At 40.4% G+C, this 19,116-nt stretch overlaps 1 protein-coding gene across 6 annotated transcripts in view; it reads right to left on the bottom strand.

The window, feature by feature from the left end:
• GALNT11 (polypeptide N-acetylgalactosaminyltransferase 11) overlaps positions 1-18,044 on the bottom strand; it is a 54,758-nt gene extending 36,714 nt beyond the window's left edge. For all 6 annotated transcript variants that reach the window (XR_009520702.1, XM_060021156.1, XM_060021152.1 and 3 more), the window contains exon 1: positions 17,875-18,044. The gene's annotated coding sequence lies outside the window, so the exon portion shown is untranslated. The remainder of the gene's footprint in view (positions 1-17,874) is intronic.
• Positions 18,045-19,116: the final 1,072 nt, after the last annotated feature.

The raw sequence follows: 19,116 nt of genomic DNA, 5'->3' as shown, positions 1-19,116 counted from the left end.
GAAAATCTTAAAGAGAACACTAAAACTGAAACAAATAATGTTTTAAAAAATGAATACATATGAACAAGTTATATTTACTTCAGGAATACCAGGCTGGTTCAATATTTGAAAACCTATTATTATCTACCTTAAAAAAAATTAAAGGAAAAAATGCATATGATTTGGTCAGTGGAGGTTATAAAGAGCTTATTAAAATTCAACACTCAATTCTTAGCAACTAGGAATAGGGAAATCCTTAATCTGACCAAGAGCATCTCTAAATATCTTACAGCAAAAATGATACTCAATGGTGAAATGATGAAGTCATTTTCTTTAAAAACAGGGACAAGATTAGGATGCCCACCATAAATATAATATTGAAGGCAACAGTTCCAAAATACAGGAGTCCCTAGAGTGTTTATTACAAATGCAGATTCCCGGGGCTCTGTGCCAGATGCACTAAACAAGAATTTGCGGAGGTAGCACTAAGCGGTCTACAGCTTTAACAAGCTTCCACAGTTAATAGGTTACCTATGACGCAGAGACAGATTGGGAACCAAACAACAGATAATGAAAAGACAAGATTAAGTTCTAATCCCATTCTGTCACATACTGGCTATGCAACTTTGGAAAAATTACCAAGTTTTCTTAGCCTCATTTTCATCAACTGTATTCCAAGTTAACAATACTGTCTATCTTACTAGATACTTAGAATTAAATGAAATACTTAGAATTATGTAAGATAATATTTGTAAAGCATCAGGCACAATGGTTAGCACACAAACACTGATTTGCACGGGACCAAGATAATCTCCATAAAAACTGTGGCTACCTTTTGTGGCTGTTTCTTTGCTCACTGTACTCCCTTCACTTAGCATAGTGCCACAATAAATGGCACATAGAAGATGCTGGAAAATATCTACAGAATGAAAGAATATAGGACAAATTCAACACATGTTAACTTTTTCCTCATTAGGTCTAAATTTAAAATATAATATTAAACGTATTTGTGACCATCTGTTCCTTACAATGACCTACAAGTCCCTAATAGTCTGACTATATCTCCGACTACTTCCCTCCTCATTTATTTCATCCTAGAAACTGGTCTCCTTATACGTCGCTAAATGTATTAGGGATTATGCGTTGGTTCTTCCCTCTGCCTAGAATACTTTTCACCCCAGCTAAGTTCACCTCTATTGAATCTTTACTCAAATATTACCTTCTCAACAAAGTTCCATCTAGACTACCATATTTAAAACTGCAACTCAACTGCCAAACACCAGCACTTCCCATCTTCCCTACTCCATGCAGCTTACCACCTTCTTACATACTACATTAACTCCTTGTTCATTACATTTATTATTTATTATCTATCTCCCCCCGCTAGAATGTAGGCTTCATCAGAGCAAGTTTTTTGTCTGTTTTATTTCCTACAGTATCCCCTGAACTTATAACAAAATCTGGCACATAGTAAACATTTAATAAATATTTATTGAAATTAAAGAAAAGATTACTGTAATATGGTTATCAATATGCTTGTAAAATACGGGATTTCAAAACAAATGTTTACTATCCTGTTTGAGCCAAGCAATACCTTAATGCTACACGTGGAGATCATGACTACTTTATGTCAACAACAGTATGACAACTGGGCAGGACAATAGCCATAATTATTATTAGAAAAGGTACAAAAAACAACAGGCTCTCACTGTCCAATTTCACAAATTAAATAAAGCTCTTTGTGATAAAACAGGAGGCTACTTTCTATTTTGTTCACTGCATGATGTTAGGCTACCTCTTGACTGCCAGCACTTACGGGCAAAATGAAAGAGTTTTATCCTGAAGACCTCACCCATAAGATTTGGCCAACTCTGTCCAGATTCTTCACGGAACACCCCCAGCTCATCCTCTCCACAACAGCTCAACATCAAGAGTCCTTGTCCTGAACTGTAAAATGTATTAACTTTCAACAATTCTATCAGGTAAAAATTATTATTTTTTTAAGCCATATTATGGTAATTTTTTTAGAGAAATTGTTTTATGTAGTGAATCATTATACTAAATTAAGGAACCTATAAAAATGAGAGGAATTTACAAAATCAGGTCATTTTTTAAATATAATTAATCATAAATCTTCAGAAGCAAAAGACTTCAGAAGTCCTTTAGACACAGGTCAAGAAGTTAACAACCAAATATAAAAAAAGTGGAAACCAATCAGATGCCTGTTATATAATAAAGTAACAGGTCCCTAACTGCTTAAGAAATTAAAACATCCAAACAAAAATCAAAAGGCTGAAAATTTAATCTAATCTATGCTAACAAATAATGAATCCAGCATCTACACAATAAAGTCTTTTTGCTTCGTACTGTTTGCCATTCTTTCTATATACCCATGGCTTCAACATCCAAGACATGAAAACCTTTAAAAGGAGGGTCAAAGCAAATATTTAAGGTTAGTTAATACAAAACAACTAGTAACCAAACACTTTCAATCATAAACTTAAATAGTTAATAAAGCGAAAACTTCAGCAGTTAGATATCAATGTAATATATTTTTTAAAACTCAAATGATTAAAAGACTAACCACCTGTTTACATGAATTTGCAGTGAGACAAGATGGTATGGTTTCATGTTTTCTCTAGCCATGGTCTGGGAGCTGCTCAGGAACAGGTGCCTTGTAAGCTAAGAGTCAGGGTTTTGCCAGGGAGGTCCAGGAGAAGAAGAATGCGGAAAGGTATATGCAATGTGCTGATTAGAATGACAAACCACAGATTTAAGCCAGACAAGGAGAAATGAGAGGATAAGGAAGAATGAAGCAGGATGAAAAAATGTGGATGGGCCAATGATCAGATTCCGGTGTGGCTGAATGATTGCTGGAGTTATGTTACCAAAGAGAGTGACCTGGAAAGACTGAATGTTGTGGTTGGAAAATGAGACGCCAACACTCAGATTCTGGAGAGGTACAGTTAACGACAGAAGAATCCTTTCCAGATACGCGGACTGGAGATATACCAATGAACAATTTGCCTATAGTACAAGCATTGTTATACTTACTATAAGCAAACCCCCTTAAGGACAGGATCATTCCCATCTTTCCAAACCCATTATGTTTAGCACAGTATCTAGTGTTAACAATTAACAAATAACTATATAATTTTTAAGGTGTATTTCTGTTCCAAAAGAAGTTACAGGACACTGTTTAGATTCTGTGCAACAAGAAATCTTAGACAAGAGTATAATATGTAAGCAGAGCACATCCTGGGAAATCAATGTTTACTCTGAAGGAAGAGGAGGAGAGGAGGAAGACAGCTAAGCAGTTTACAGACAGTTTCATTGTCATTTTTTTTTACTGAACTATAACTGACTTATAATATTATATTAGTCTCAGGTATACAACAGAGTGATTCGGTATTTTTATACCTTACAAAATGATCACCACGATAAGTTATCATCTGTCATCACAAAGTTATTACAACACTATTGACTATATTTCTTATGCTGTACATTGCATCCCTGTGACTTATTTACTTTATAACTGGAAGTCTGTACCTCTTAATTTCCTTATTTCATGCATTCCCCCACCCCCCATCCTCTCTGGCAATTACCAGTTTTTCTGTATCTATGAGTCTGTTTCTGTTTTATGTCTGTTTGTTTTCTTTTTTTTTCTTTTTTTTTTTTTTTTTTTTGCGGTATACTGGCCTCTCACTGTTGTGGCCTCTCCCGTTGCAGAGCACAGGCTCCGGACGCGCAGGCTCAGCGGCCATGGCTCACGGGCCCAGCCGCTCCGCGGCATGTGGGATCTTCCCGGACCGGGGCACGAACCCGCGTCCCCTGCATCGGCAGGTGGACTCTCAACCACTGCGCCACCAGGGAAGCCCTGTTTTCTTTTTTAGATTCCACATATAAGTGAAATCTTTCTTTGACTTATTTCACTTAGCATAATACCCTCTAGGTCCATCCATGTTGTCACAAACAGCAAGGTTCCATTGTTTTTTAATAGCTGAATAATATTCCATTGTGTGTGTGTGTGTGCGTGTGTGTGTGTGTGTGTGTGTGTGTATCTCACATCTTCTTTATCGATTTATCTATCAGTGGATACATAGGTTGCTTCCATTTCTTGGCTATTATAAATAATGTTGCAATGAACACAGGGGTGCATACATCTTTTCAAATTAGTGTTTTATGTTTTCTTCAGAAAAATACCCAGGAGTGGATCTGCTGGATCGTATGGTGGCTCTATTTTTAATTTTTTGAGGAACCTCCACACTGTTTTCCATAGTGGCTGTTCAAAAACCAAGGCTTTTTTTGCTACCATCAGCATCTACTGTTACACAAAAAATGCTCTGTGGCAAACCATTAGGTCACAAAGGTCTAAAATCTCATGAGATCTCACTGAAGTTAAATTCCTGCATCATTATCAGATCAGAGTGAAGGGTGTTTCTCAATAGCACAATAGTTGAAGCTAAGAAGACCCATTTTGAGATGCTTTTCACAGTCATCTTCTAGTAACAAAGAACACAGTGCGTACCCACGACTACTCAGTTACGCTCCACAAAGTGGTTAGATTATGAACAGTTCACTAAGACAATGCCTATTTTACAGTGTCACTCTACAGATACTTAAAATCATTCCATTAATTTTCCAATCACAGCCTATTAAATGTACTAAATGATCCAACATTTTTCTTCTGAAAATCATTAAATAATCCTAAAGAAAAGGTTAACACTGGGAACACAGTAGGAGCTTTACATGCCAGACACCATGTAAGGTGCCGGGGATTGACACTTTAAGTTCTGCTATTATGCTAAAAAATCAGAAAATACATGTGTTGAGAAGCCGGAGCTGGTGTATTGAATTAAAAATGCTGAGTGAGGGGACCTCCCTGGTGGCGCAGTGGTTAACAATCTGCCTGCCAATGCACGGGTTCGAGCCCTGGTCCGGGAAGATCCCACATGCCACGGAGCAACTAAGCCTGTGTGCCACAACTACTGAAGCCCGCACGCCTAGAGCCCGTGCTCCACAACAAGAGAAGCCAGCATAAGGAGAAGCCAGTGCACAGCAACGAAGACCCAACGCAGCCAAAAAAAAATAAAAAGATGCCCTGGGGAAAGGCAAAGTGGGAACTTAGGACAGGCACCCTAAACTCAAGCCCTGATCTGAATGTCTAAACTCCGGGTGTGAGTAGAGTTATCATAGTGTAAAATGCCTACGCAGCAACTCAGAAAAACAAGTTGTTTTCCTCAAAAGTTGTTTTTCTCATCACAGTGCAGATGAGCCAAAAGTTAAAAATTAAAAAAACCCTGAAATCTCACCACTATTGTTTTGCTGTAAATTCTACTAGCTGTTTTTAATCTTTCTACACTAGCCATAAAATGTTATACTGCTATTTGCAGTTACTGAAAAATAAATTTCATAGATTATGATTAGCAGCATTATGGATAATGTTCTATTTTTCTTCATTTAAAAAGAAATACAAAGAATATGTATTTTTTTAATAATCAGGGTAAAAATTTTCTTAGGAAAAAATTGCCTTTCCTAACTTAAAAATATAAGAACAAATTTGGAGAGGATTAAATAGTAGAAGGCTTCAAATGAAACATATGGCCTTTTCTTTTAACCTCAGAAGCAAAGGGATTTTAGCATACTTAAAGAAAGAAATATTTTAATTCCATTAATTTGTCAAAAATTTGAGAATAAAATTTGGACACTAAACAAATATTCTAAAAGCATGATTTGAAAAACTGGTTTTTCTCTATAAAACATTATCTAGTCTGAAATTAGCATGCCTCTTTGAATATCCATCTTTTTTTTTTTTTTTACTACAAGGCTAATGAGACAATTCTGTTTAACTGAACGGGACAGCCCCCATTTTCCTTCCGTACAAAATAATTTTCATAACATTTAATGAAGTTTAAAATGTCTCTCTTTAAATGTGAAGTATTTACCTTTCAGTAGTTTCTAGCTACTTTCTGATCAGTATACTCTATATTCCAAAGGGTCAAACAGCAAACATTTGTTAGCTTTCTCCTTGAGAGAGACACGTTGATATTTTAACTCAGCTGTAGTCATGTAAGGACAAATACTGATTTACAACACTGCCCTTCCTACATACCCTGTGAAATTACCAGGTGATGACAACACAAAAGTACACATGATTCTTTCTCATTCCTTATCTACTCTGAAGACTAGAAGGAAATATAGTTCATAATTATAAATAAGGCGATTACTGAATTAGGAAAGGTTCAGAGCAAATTCCAGACATCATATGCTCCCTGAGAACAATCCTTTGACCTCTGATATTTATGAATCTCCTCTCTATAAGAAAATCAAGAAGCATAAATACATGTAACTGTCTATATATTATACCTCAAATGCAGATGAAAACCACATGGTAATGCTGACTGGAGGTAGAAGCAAATTTAATTAAACACTAAAGAAAAGAAAACTAAAAGGATAGACAATATGACAAAGTACTTAAAATACCCAAACTCAGGACACCTGTTTGGTCAGTGAATATGGGCTGGTAGAGGCTGACTATAAGTAGAAAGTAGCAGCTCTCCCTGGTTAAGACCTGTGGAAGAAAATAAGGAGAAAGTGACCACAGCCTCATAAGGGCCTGCGCAAAAACATGTACATCTGTAGTCAGAAGCCAAGTAGATAAAAGAAGCAAGAGAGAAAAAACATAAGCGTGGTGGCAAGTGGCGGGGCATGTCCCCCACCTGAAGCAATTCAAACTCAAGAACTGCAAAAGCTGTTGACCAGCCTCCAGACTGCAACTTCTGACAGAGGCGCATAAAATGAAGAGTACATAAACACAATCCCCCAAACTATAAAACTGTTATTTCTTGTTCCCTTTCTGCCCATAAAAAGGGGGATTAAACCAAAAGTACATCAGATAAAGATGAAATAAATGAACAGGAAAAAAAAATGTTGCTAAAATAAGTGTTCTGAAATATCCAAACACACACAATACAGACAGCAAACATACATCCATGGTCAACATGGCCTCCTACAGCCAGCTTTGTCCTAGGGTCCAAAGACATACTAGCGGAGCTGACTATCCTTCAACCATGGCTATTGAGTGTTTTATTCTGCTGGCACGTCACGAGCCTCTTGGGGTATACAGTGCCAACAAAGTGGTTTATGTACATTAGTCAAATATGCAAATTAAGACTAACAAAAATAGAGCAAAATACTAGTCCACGGTGTAAAATATAACAGATAGGGAAAGAACAACGCTTATCTTTTCCCCTCTTGATTTTAGAGAAAGTAAGTAACGTGCTTTAAGCATACAGAGCTAGTTAAGGGGAGAAACTGGATTTGAATCCCGGTGCTCTGATGTCTGCCCTGTGTCCTTAATCACTTTGTAATACCACCTGGCAAGGAACAGACCAGTGATTTCCTATTTGCCACTCTTTAAAAAATGTATCATCCAGTGATTTTTTTAACATAAATTTATGTTTCCCACATGACTCAAGATATCAGTAATTCTCCTCCCAAGCAAGAAGTTCACCTCTCTGGATTTCTATCATCTCCTAAAATCTTAGCCCAGTAATTCTTTACTATTTTGTAAATTCTCAGACTTTTCAGGAGCATCAACTAGCTTGAATGAAGTTACCCAGTCTGCCATTACCAGAAGCACAAGCACAAGGGTTATGTTCTAAACTGTTGCTTTTGGGGTTTTTTTCAATTTTTTTTCAATTATTTTCTTTTGGCCACACCACGCAGCTTATGGGATCTTAGTTCCCCAACCAGCAACTGAACCCGGGCCCTCAGCAGTGAAAGCATGGAGTCCTAACCAATGGACCTCCCAGGGAATTCCCTGCTTTTGTATTTCAAAGTGAACAGGCTAGGTACTACCAAAAAGAGACCCTCAGTAAATCATAATGTGACAGAATCTTCGGCCTTTTTCAGAAAACTCATTTCTGAATGCAATCTACCACCTCAAGAGGTTTAGAAGGCTAACTCTAACTGGCAAACAATCAATTTCCACCCTAGCTCATCCTGTTGAATCACGCTGTAGGAAATCAGTACAGCAGACAAAGTCATTTGCCCATCCTCTCGAGCCTTACCAACCTGCACAGGTAGGTCTGACTTCCAACTACCAGCACCTGCAGCTCCGGCCTCTGGAGCCCATCTGCCCGCCTGCAGGGTGGGCCCACAAACATGGGGCAATGTGTCCCTCCCAAAGGGCAGCCCTCAACAGCGGACTGGTAATATAGGCCAGCTCCTTCCCACTCTCCCCATCAGGTAACTCTCCACCTGCAATTCTACATGAGCTCCCAGTGTTCCCCCAGCATGATTAAGCTTTAACTGCCCACAGCGGAAACTGGTTTAAAAACATGCCCTTTACTGGCTGACTTTCCTCCCTCTTGCTTCCTCATTCCCATACTGGTGTGTCCTGGGATTACTCACAAACAATTTGGATTTGAATTTATATCTCAGGATTTGCTTCAGGAGGAACTCAAACTAACAGAATCAGGTTTCTGCAGATAAGGGACAATTTGCCAAATTCTTACATGTACTAATTTTTTATTTCTAAATAGAAAATTTAATAAAGACTGAGCTTCTATAGCTTTTGTTGACTATAAAGTACAAAATAATGCATACAAAAAGCTTCTCTGAAGAGTTGCAAGATATTTTTATACTTGCAAAAAAAGGACATTTCAAAGTGATAAGCTTTTCTAAGGAAATCAAAAGCTATCAGGAAGTGTAGCTTGAAATCATTGTTAATCAGCTGATAAATACGAAGGATCAGATTTAGCCTACGTAATCAACTCTAGATACAACACCAGCTGTCCTGAACCTACGTATGTATGTAGTTCACTCAAGATGATAACAAGTCATAAAGTCTAAGTTAAAAAGCACGCTTTCAGCTCCAGCATGAAAAGGGCTTAGAAGGCATCACTTCCATCCTTACAAGAACAAACTGAAAATCAATGACACTTTTGAACCCATCAGAGAACTAAGGTTAGGGGACAAACTACCAACCAAAACCTGGAGACACAGCTGAGATCTGCTTACCTGGAGCAGAAGCTGCAGGAGCTGTAAACTGGTGCTGGAGACTAGGAGCGAACTGGCGTGAAAGTGAAAAACTGTAGGGATGCAGATTGGTTTTGGGTTTTTTTTTTGGTGGCGGGGGGGGTCCACACTTTTGTGGGCTTTACCTCCAGGAATCCCACCATGTCTGCACTGTGAAGGTGAAGACCTCGTGACCACAGCAGGGAGGGGAAGAGTAATCACTGCAAAACATGAAACAAGCCCAGAGTTTCCTTCCTAACAAAATCATATGCTCCAGGGGAAAAGACTGCCAGAGCGTTCTCCAGATTAAGAAAAGGCATGCCTCAGCATTTTACTCTGAAAAGTTAAAGGTGCTTTAAGTGGCAGTTGAATGAAGTTCCTGGAGGGAAGATTCTGCATCTAGCCAGCACTTGCTACATGGCAGCTGCTCACAACTTCATTCAAAGGACTTGAAACTCTGATCTTTGCCTGTTTCCCTCAAATGCTGACTTTAGCCTATCGAAGCACCACAGATGAAGTGACTCCTTTGACAACTGAAAATAAAGGGAAGAACTATGCAGACCAGGTGCCTCACACAGGGCTTGGCACCCAGGTGATGAGTAAGTGTTGGCTGAACTGAACGTCTTCCAATCAAAGGCATTTGAGATGTGCTATTCATATTCTACAAAATAGCTTGAATTATTTAGAATGTCAAAACGGGAAAGGGCGTGTGGCAAGTTAAGGAAATTAAAGAGAAATGGGGTATAAATGGAATATTAAACCTTTGAAATTCAAAATAAAGAACCTGGTTATAAAAAAAAAAAAGAAAGAAGGAAAGAGCATTCCTCCCACTCCAGCCCCTCCAAGCCTTCCAGCCAAACCTAAGGGGGGAAACGTAGTCAACAATGGTGAAGGCTTCCAGAAAATAGACTGGGAACTCTGCAGCTACGGAAGGGAGTACGTTACAGGGAGGAAAAAAGCTACAACAATGGAGAACACTTGTGAAGGTCACAGACATAGGCTGAGATTTAATTGGAAGATTGCAGAACTCTTACCCTCCCTGACACTTTTTACCATCACACCAGCAGGGCTCCAAATACCGGTGGGTTACAGCTGAAAGAGATGCAAGACACAGACTCTCTCTGGGGAACAGTGCTTAGAAAACCCCAAAGTCAAGAGGGCAGATATAAACAAGGGCACTAGAAGAATTTGAAGCCTCTGGCACCTGTAGCTACAGCAAACATTGAACACTGCCAAACCCCTATTAGTTCCTATTACCTGATACATGTCAGTCTTTCAAAAGCAAAAACAACTAAAAACTGCAAGGCATAATAAAAAACAGTCTGACAAGACAAAGCAATCATTAGAACCAGACGCAGATGACACAGATTTGGGGATTATCAGACAGATTTTGAAATATCTGTAATTAATATGTTAAGGGCTCTAATGGAAAAAGACAACATGCAAAGAACAGAAGTGAAACAGGCAGGAAGGAGGCAGGGCACAACCTCTGAAAGAATGACATAACCTAAGGACATGACATAAACTGATTAGAACCAAATGGGTCCAAGATGGCAAACAAGTCGACTTTTTCCACTAGACCTTGAGCCTCAGTATATGCTCACATCAGCAAGCTAAATGACACACCCACAGGCGCCATGACAGTTCCAAGACTGACCATAAGGATCAAAAAGTGGGCAGTGGCCCAGTTCCTGGAAATCCCCACCTCTTCCTAAAATAGCTGGAATGCTCCTCCCCCTCATTAGCCTATGAAATTACCCACTCCCATACCCTGGTGCCTTTCTCACCTTCTGAGATGGCCCACACTCTGTGGAGTGTGTTTCTCTCTAAATAAACCCACTTCTTACTTATCACTTTGTCTCTCACTGAATTCTTTCTGCGATGAGACATCAATAACCTCAGTTTCATTAAGTCCTGAAACCAGGTGTGTGATCTCAGTTGGAAGACTGTGGGTTTTGGCTGGGTTTGAGTCCCGGCCACGTGGGTTCAAGTCCCAGTCTGGATTCGAGTCCCAGCATGTGGGTTCCAGTCCCAATCTGAGGTGCACGCTTTCAGAAGGATAATGTAAACAGATGGAAACTGTAAGAAACAATCAAAAGGAAATGCTAAAAACCAAGAGCATTGTAAAAGCCCTTTCCACGGGCTCATCAGAAACTCCATACAGCCAAAGAAAGAAGCAGTGAGCTTGAATATAGGTCAACAGACACTCTGCAAACTGAAATGCAAAGAGGAAAAAGAATGGAAAAAACAGGACATCCAAAAACTGTGGGACAATTCCAGAAAGTATAACATATACCCATTATTAGAATATCAGAAGGAGAAGAAAAAGAAAAGGAAATAGAAGAAATATTTTAAATAATGGCCAAGAACTTTCCAAAATTAATGACAGACCCCAGGAAGCTGAGAGAACACCAAACAGATTAAATACCCTCAAAAACCCTCATGTAGGTATACCATATTCAGAAAATCAAGACAAAAAATCTTCAAAGAAGTTACAGAGAGTGAAAAACACCTTAACTACAGAGGAAAGAGTAAGAATTACAGTGGACTTCTCATCAGAAATCATGCAAGCAAGAAGAGAGCAGAATGAAATATTTGAAGTAAGGAAGAAACCCCACCACCACTTTAGAATTCCATATCCCTCGATATTATAACTCAAACGTGAAGGAGAAATGAAGGCTTTTTCAGACCAAAAAAACTGAGGAATTCATCGCCAGTAGACCTGTCCTGCAAGAAATGTTGAAAAAAAAAATTCTTCAAGCAGAAGGAAAATGATACAGGTCAGAAACCTGGATCTACATAAAGAAGAGCATCAGAGAAGGAATAAATAAAATGAAGATAAAGTCCTTCATTTTTTCATTCTTAACTGACCTAAAAAACAACCATTTGTTTAAAGTCATAATAGTAACAATGTATTAGATGATCATGGCACACTGGTAAGTGAATGAGTGACAGCAAGGTCGCAGCGGTGGGAAGCACAAATTGGGATTATGCTATTAACAAGGCATCTATATGACACATCAAGCAATATGGTGTTACTTTTAGGCAGATTCAGGCTAATTTAAAATGCATACTGTAAACTCCAGGGCAATCACCAAAAAAATTTTTAAGTACGTATAATTGATATGCTATGTGGTAGGCAGAATAGTAGCCCCCCAGGAATATCCACATTCTAATCCGCAGATTAAGGCAGCAGACAGAATAAGGCTGCTAATCACCTGACCTTAAAATACAGAGATTATTCGGGATTATGCGGGTGGGCCGGAGGTAATCACAGAGTCCTTAAGTATGGAAGAGGGAGACAAAAGAGGAGATAAGAATGATGCAATCTACTGGGCCCACTACTGCTGGCTTCAAAGATAGAGGAAGAAGGCCTCGAGTCAAGGACTGTGGGTGGCTTCTAGAAATTTAAAAGGGCAAGGAAATTGATTCTCCCTTAGAGCCTCCAGAAAGTAACATAGCCTTGCCCACACCTTGAGCTTAGCCCACTGAGACCCATTTCAAACCTCTGACCTACAGAACTGTAAAAGAAATTGTTGTTTTACACCACTGAGTTTGTGTTCTTTTGTTACAGCAGCAACAGAAAACTAATACATTCTAAGAGAGGAGATAGCGTTGAATCATATAGAATGCCCAATTAAAAGGAAACAGGAAAAAGCAATGAATACAAAATAGTTACAAACATGGAAGATATTTACTCAACTATATCAATAATCACTTCAAATGTGAATGGTCTAAAAAATACAATATCAAAAGAGAGAGAGTCACAGTGGACAAAACAAGATCCAACTATAAGTTGTCTACAAGCAACAAACTTTAAATATAAAAATTTATATATGTTAAAAGTAAAGGATGGAAAGCTACACCATGCTAACACTAACCAAAAGAAAGCTGAAGTAACTATATTAACTTCAGACAAAGCAGACTTTGTTGGGTAATTAGGGATAAAGAGGGTCATTATGTGATAATAAAGAGGGCAATTCTCCAAGAAGACATAACAATCTTGTACTTGTTTACACCTAACGAATGAGAGGGTATCAAAACACATGAAGCAAAACCTGAGAAAAATGAAAAGAGGAGATAAATCCACTATTATAGTTAAAGACTTCAACAACACTGTCAGTAACTGACAGATCGAGCAGACAGAAAATCAGTAAGGAAATAGATGACCTGAGCAGCACATCAATCAACTTGATCTGACGTTTAAAGAAAACTCCATCCAACAACAGCTGAAAACATATTCTTCTCTAGCCCACATTCACCAATGTAGACCATATTCTGGGCCATAAAACACACTTTAACAGATTTAAAGGAACAGAAACCATACAAAGTATGTTCTTAGACACAGTGGAATTAAACTAGAAATCAGTAACAGAAAGGTTAAAAAAAAAAAAAAAAAACCCAGATATCTGGAAATTAAAGTCTCAAGAGAAATTTTAAAATATTTTGAACTAAATGAAAATGAAAATACAGCTTATTAAAATTTGTGGGATGCAGCAAAAGTAGTGATTAGAAGGAAATTTATAGCATTAAAATGGATTCGAGTTCAAGACATGAGTATGAACCCATGTTTAGCTTAACATGTTAGCTCTAGATACAGATGGTTACACATATATTTCCATATATGTACATATATATTGCCTTGCTTGTCAGATGAGAGGGCCTAGAAGAATGACACCCTAAGTGACAACAAGCATACCTAGTGCCCAAATCTTGGGGTATTTTTTAATAAATTTTATTTATTTATTTATTTTTGGCTGTGTTGGGTCTTTGTTGCTGGGTGTGGGCTTTCTTTAGTTGCAGCGAGCAGGGTTTACTCTTCTTTGTGGTGCACGGGCTTCTCATCACAGTGGCTTCTCTTGTTGCAGAGCATGGGCTCTAGGTGCACAGGCTTTGGTAGTTGTGGCATGTGGGCTCAGTAGTTGTGGCTCGCCGGCCCTAGAGTGTAGGCTCAGTAGTTGTGGCACATGGGCTTAGCTGCTCCACGGCATGTGGGATCTTCCTGGACCAGGGCTCGAACCCATGTCCCCTGAATTGGCAGGCGGATTCTTAATCACTGCACCACCAGTGATGTCCCCCAAATCTTGGTTTCTAACAGCATTCCCCAATAAAAAGAACCAAAGCTCCTTGAAGAAATGACTGACTCTAGGACGGGAAAAGGAAATATACCAGATGAGCCTGAAGTACCTTGTAGTGCCAGAAAGTAAGGAAGTACCAGAAAAAAAAAAAAGAAGAAACCCACAATGATGGGGGTATGTCAAAGGAACAGGTGGAATCAACTGAAAGAGCTTACAATGGCCATAGCTAAAACAATTTGAGCAAAAAATAAAGTGGTATTGCATTATAACCCAAAGTATAAGATAAATATCCATGAGTTCATAGTGACAGGGATTACAGATGGAAAAGGATTGAGCATTAATAGGTTATTTAAAATCTACTAATTTTCTTCATGTCTGAAATTTTCCATAGTAAACCTTTTAAATATATATAAAATAAGTGTATATATATAAATGTGTTTATATATAAATGGATGTGTGTGTATATATGTATATGTGTGTGTGTGTAGATGTAACCCAACAAACAAACGCTCCTTTGACCTTTACACTACCGTTTTGGGTTCTGTATGTATGTTGGTTTCTAGGGGTTATAATGTGCTTACACGACTAAGTTCTCCACTAATTTTGGTCCATGGACACAGATTCTAGTAGTCTATCCTTATGAGTTTTGTGTGTATTTGTATATATTAAGTATTTTCTCCTCACTTCTGCTTCCTCTTTATTATTTAACAGAAGATTCATAGATCAACTTAAAAATTTAGTCTGTAGATAACAGAATGTTCACATGGAAATGCACGTTGTAGGCTGTGTATAGATGCAGAGTATCAGAAGGGTGAATTGTACCAGTGAAGTTAGTCTCCTAGCTCTAAGTCCACTCTCTATACTCCAGCGGCTCTCAGCTAGAGCCTGAGATATTTGGCAATGTCTGGGAAAGCCGGGACACCACCGGGGTCTTTTGGGAATGTCCAGAAATATTTTTGGTTGTCACAGATTGGGGGATCCTACTAACATGTGGTGGGTAGAGGCCAGGGATGCTGCTAAACATCCTACAATGCAGAGGACAGTCCCCAGCAATGAAGAATTATCTGGCTCAAAATGTCAACAATGCCAAGTTTGAGAAACTCTGTTCTGTTCTGTAATGCTGGGGCTGGGACTCTACATATAGCATTTTTCCAACTACAGCTGACCCTTGAACAATACGGCAGGGAGGAAGAACAACCCTCCACGAAGTTGAAAATCTGCTTATACAGTAGGCCTTCCATATCAGAGGATCTGACCAATCACAGATCTTGTTGTACCGTAGTATTTACTGTTGACCAAAAAATCTGCGTATAAATGGACCTGTGCAGTTCAAATCTGTGCTGTTCGAGGTCAGCTGTATGGATCAATGAAACAACCTGGATGAACTTGGAAATACACAGGAAAAAGTCTTCAGTCTCAATAATTAGTAAAGACATGCAAATAAAAATAAGGTACTATTTTCTAACTCAAATTAGCAACATTTTCAGTACTCACTGAAGTACATGTAGTTAAATGATACAGTTATCTGTGATGAAAGTTATAAATTGCAGGGCCTTTTTAAAAAGCAGTTTAACAATGGCATAGGAGCCTTAAAAACCTTTATACACTTTGGTCAGTAATCCCACTTTCTCTAAGAATAAAAATCCTAAAGAAATAATAAATCAAGTGAAAAACTGGGTATATCCTAAAGCAAACTCTAAAAAATTCCATAATAAAGATATAAATAAACCACAGTATATACAAATAAGTACAAAGGCCAAATTAATTTTATATGAAAAACTTGAAGGAAATGCCTTATAGAAGTTAAGATTTAAGTTTGACTTTAAGACTTCAATGGCCAAAAACTGAAATATCTCAAGCGGAAAGCTGAAGTCCTGAGAAACTGCAACATTTGTTTTTAGTTTTCCAAACGGAATACCAAGTAGGAAGGTTGGCTATAATGAATACACACAGCTGGTTAAGGCTAGTGGAAGGTGATTAATTCTATGAGGACAGGCTGGGGCTGTGACCCTGAGGATGAGAATTAACTTGTTCTGCATGCAAAAGGAAGCTAACTCATGTCTTTAAGCAAATACACCTTAGGAAGAAAATTCTAGGAACAGTGTGTAAAATGGTTTGGGACAGAGGGAAAAAAAAAAAAAAAAATCTAGAGCCAGGGAGGCCAGTTAGACTCACCCAGACACATGTAAACACATGTTCACAGCAGTGTTATTCACAGCAGCCAAAACACAGCAACAACCTAGTGTCCATCAACGGATGAATGGATAAACAAACTGTGCTACAGCCACTCGGCAGAGTATTAGCCAGCCATACCCAAGAATGAAGTCTGAGAGACACTACGGCATGGATGAACCTTGAACACATGAGATGAAATAAGCCAAACACAAAAGGGCAAATACTGTACGATTCCAATTCTGTGAGGCCTCTAGAATAAGCAAATTCAGAGACAGAAAGGGCTGGGAGGAGGGGAAATGGGGAGTTAACGCTTAATGGCTTCAGAGTTTGTGTTTAGGGTAAGGGAGAAACTTTTGGAAATAGCGGTGACGGTGACACAATACTGTGAATGTACTTAGTACCTCTGAGCTGTACACTTAAAAATGCTTAGAACAATCAACTTCACGGTATGTGTATTTTACCACCATAATAAAAGAGTAAAAAAAAAAAAGTGAAGATAGAACTCAAATTGCAAAGAACAGCACAGAAATTGTCAAGAGGAGGCAGGAGCGGTGTGGACTACTGTTTCATGACGTTTAATTTGAAAAGCCCTACTGATAACATTAAGGGTAGAGAGAGGTTTTCTGGTTTAGATCTTTCTCAAGGCAGAGTAGACCTTAACATACGGTATATATCTAGGATATCTAGGTAACAGCTAAGAATTGAGTGTCGTTAAAAAAAAAAAAAGTCTGGCCTAAAACTCTTACTTGGGGGACGAGAGTAGCATCACAATATTTTATTGGCGCACAGCAGTATGAGAAGCATTTCAAAGTTATAATTTCATCTTACATTTGGAAAACCAACCAACCAACCAACCACTTTCCTAGCACGAAGTAAAAAGGAATGCTGGACCAAATCCTCTTCGATGATAAAAACACACACAGCTCTTCCATCATGGGCATATTAATATCACTCAAACGGTGAAATCTACCAGTATTGGAGGGTGGAGACTTGATATTTTTATATTTATCCAAACGGCACGTACTTCAAGAGGCTGGGAAATTGTGCAGGACAAATAACCCAATTTCTTCAACAAATACCTTGCAAAGAAAAGGGAAACTGAAGATGCTCATCCACCGAACGCCACGCAAGGACCCGCTCAAATCCTGAGCGGCACAAACCAACCACTAAAAGAACAATTAAAAAAAATTCCCTTAAGGAAATGTGAACACTGCCCGAATACCGTGGAAACGGAGGGCAGGGTACCAGCGAAGGGTTACTCAATTCGCTCTAGTTTCTATACGTTTTGAAAATTTCTGCAACCATTTTCTGGGGCATTTTAGCAAAAAGCGCCGTGGGGCGCGGGAGCGGGTCTTTCTCACGCCGCCCGCGGCCGCCCCCCGCGAGCCAGGCGCCTCCACGGCCCACCCCCGGCCTCCAGGGCCGCGTCGGCTCTGCCAACGCCCCACACACTCCCGGACGCCGGGCCAGCGGCCAGAGACCCCGCTGAGGGCGGCGGCCCGGGGCGAAGCCTCCGACTCTCCGGGCGCTCGGGCCGCGGCCGCTCGCCGGAGGCGCTGCGGGGACGGACGGAGGCCGCGCAGGCTCACACGCCGCCGCCGCCAGGCCATCCGCTACTCACCCCGACGCCGGCAGCGCAGGACCCCGGCCTTTCGGGACTCGGGCTGTGGCATCTTCGCTCCCGCCACGGCCCGGGTCCGAGCCGCATTCGCCGCAGCGGGCGGAGCTGCCGGCAAGCAAACGCAGCAGCGGGCACACCAGCGTCCCCAGCGCTTGCCCAGTGCCCGCGCCGCGGCCTCGGCCCGAGCGCGCGCCCGCCGGGGCCACGTGACGGGCGGCCCCGGCCCCGCGCGTGACGTCACCGCCGCTGCGGGCGCGTAGCGGCCCCCGGGCTCCACACGTTCCTGAGGCCCAGCGCCTGCGGGTGGGCTCGGGGGTCGGTCGCGGGCGGCCTTCGCGTTTTTAACTCTTACATAAATGGGCTCATTGAAGACAAATGCCTTAAACATATTGAAAGATGTGCGACCCCGCTTATGATAAAAGAACTGTAGGTTAAAATGTCAAGGCTTGGCAGAAACTGTGATAAAACCTCACGGGTTGGTGGTAAGGGTGGGAAAGTACAGCGCGCCCGCAGAGCAGCCGCAGGAAGGCACATGGGGTCACGGGGGGCTTGCTAGAAATCTTGACTCTTCAGCCCCCTATCAGTAAGCAAAGGATGTTGCAGCCATCGGGCCATCACCATTACAGCCCCCGCCCGCCCGCCCGGAGGTAACTCAGGGTGGAAACGGGCTGTCCGCTGCCAAGCCCCCAGCCACTGTGGCCACCCCCAAATGGTGCACTCAGGATGGGGAAGAACAGGATCCTGGCTCTGGTTGGTTAGGGTGCATAGCAAAGAAATGATCTCAGTACGCCCTGGCTCTTGCAATTCCCATGTATAGGAAAGCACTAAATTCCTTAACTTGCGTTTGATTGATTTTCTTTAACAGTAACCTTTGATGTTCAGACTATCTGATCTTCGCTGCAAAAACTCCTATCTATCCTGTCTCCCCCACCTTACCTCTTCAGAGCAGTCCCGCAGAGCTACCTAAGAGGCTGCGTCCCAGGCTTGAGTCCTCGGTTTTGCCTGACAAATAAAACATAATTCTCAACGTTTAGGTTATGCATTTTTTTTCAGTCGGCAGGCCCCATGCCAGACGTACTTAAGTAATCAAAATATGCGTTTTGCCGCGTGGCCAGGTGATTTATGTACACATCAAAGTCTGAAATCAGTGTCCTAAGGTGCAGTCAGTGCAGGAGACCGGCCATTGCTCCACCTTCACCCGACCCTTGACGGTGTCAGACATTTTATTTGCCATTCTGATGG

The sequence above is a fragment of the Delphinus delphis genome, chromosome 9 (genome assembly GCF_949987515.2).
Source record: "Delphinus delphis chromosome 9, mDelDel1.2, whole genome shotgun sequence".
Taxonomy (NCBI): Eukaryota; Metazoa; Chordata; class Mammalia; order Artiodactyla; family Delphinidae; genus Delphinus; species Delphinus delphis.
The sequence above is the reverse complement of the archived record's forward strand: the minus strand, read 5'-3'. Positions and strand labels throughout refer to the sequence as shown.